General features: G+C 43.7%; 1 long non-coding RNA gene across 1 annotated transcript in view; it reads right to left on the bottom strand.

The window, feature by feature from the left end:
* Positions 1 to 238: 238 nt before the first annotated feature.
* The window catches only part of LOC109302399, a 22,832-nt gene continuing 21,683 nt past the window's right edge, over positions 239 to 1,387 (bottom strand). Inside the window, exon 4 of the long non-coding RNA XR_002098742.1 lies at positions 239 to 251. This is a non-coding gene — a long non-coding RNA (uncharacterized LOC109302399). The remainder of the gene's footprint in view (positions 252 to 1,387) is intronic.

Here is a 1,387-nt window from a genome sequence, read left to right as displayed (position 1 = left end):
CAGCTATTTCTGTCATCTTCGTCATAGTGGAAGATTCTTTCCCAGCAGTACAACCCAGATGACAATGCTGGCACATTATCCAGTAACTCAAGTTGGGTGCTGCTTCCCAGGCTCGGACCTGTGGTGAAAGCAGTTTTTATGAAATGGTCATCCTATGAACATCTGATATTAGAGTTGGTTAAAGATATATTTTCATTCAAAAATGATTTTTATTAAATAGATATTGGTGGGTTTATTTAATAAAAAATTGTCTTGGAACCATGTGAATGTGAGCGGGCCTTGTTACACATCAATTTTTGGCAACTTCTGGAGCTCTTAACCCCTGGATTGTCTACACATTAACACCTAAATCTAGTTTTAAGCACTGTTTAGGCAGCTTGAAGTTATGCCATTTTAGCCTATGTTTCTCTCTGCTCTGTGTTACCCAGCTGTCTTACCCACTCCAGGCTGTTGTTGTTGTTTGTCCTTCGGATTCAAAGATGACTATAACATCACTGGTTGGTTTGGTTCCTGTGAGCATGTGAGTGGCTGACCAGGCCAATTTGTGCTTTGAACTGCCTGTGGCACACTGAGAGAGATGCCTCTTTGGGTTGGTTGATCAATAGTAGACGTGCTGCTGTTGTGAGACTTATGCTGTTTGAGCTTCTGCTCTGCCTCAATAGTTCTCCTCCACTCAGACAGTGGCTCCAGTATGGATGAAGCTTTGCCAGACGGAACAGTCATGAGCAAGATCTTCCCAAGACTTTGGGTCAGTGTTGAAATGTTTCAAGCATGACTTGAGGGAGTCCTTAAAATGTTCCTTTTGGCCTCCCTGTGAGTGTGTTCCCTCCTTTAGCTCACCCTAGAACATTTTCTTTGGCAGTCACTCATCTGACATCCTGGCGACATGGCTTACCCACCTCATCTGTGATTTCATCAACAGTGTGGATACTTCGAATGCCTGCCTGTGTGAGAACCTCAGTGTCTGGGACCTTGTCTTGCCATCTTATCCTCAGTTTTCTCAGACAGCCAATGTAAAAGTGGTGCAGCTTCACTTTTGGCTCTTCTTTACTATGGCCACTCCAGAAGCAGGTGTAGCTGGCTCCTTTTTCAGTAAGCTGTCCTTCTTCAGCTAAGTAAGTTCCACTCAGGGCTGCTATGTGAATGTTGAATCTGGCCAATTCTCTACCAACTAGAGCTGTTCTTCTCTGGTCTATCTGCTGTTGTACAGTCCAATAGCATGTGCACAGTTCAAGCACTAATGGTGAGTGGTGTCACTTGTCTCTTTGTTTTCCTGTGTAGTTGCTTTTTTCTTTGTTTTGTTTTGTTTTTTTCAGCCACTGTAGTGGGATCCCTGTCAGCTTCAGCATACTGACAAGAGTTGAGGTGAAGCAAACAATGTTTAGGG

This window comes from Gavialis gangeticus, unplaced genomic scaffold (genome assembly GCF_001723915.1).
Source record: "Gavialis gangeticus isolate Ggan-Ray unplaced genomic scaffold, GavGan_comp1, whole genome shotgun sequence".
Lineage (NCBI taxonomy): Eukaryota > Metazoa > Chordata > Crocodylia > Gavialidae > Gavialis > Gavialis gangeticus.
The sequence above is the reverse complement of the archived record's forward strand: the minus strand, read 5'-3'. Positions and strand labels throughout refer to the sequence as shown.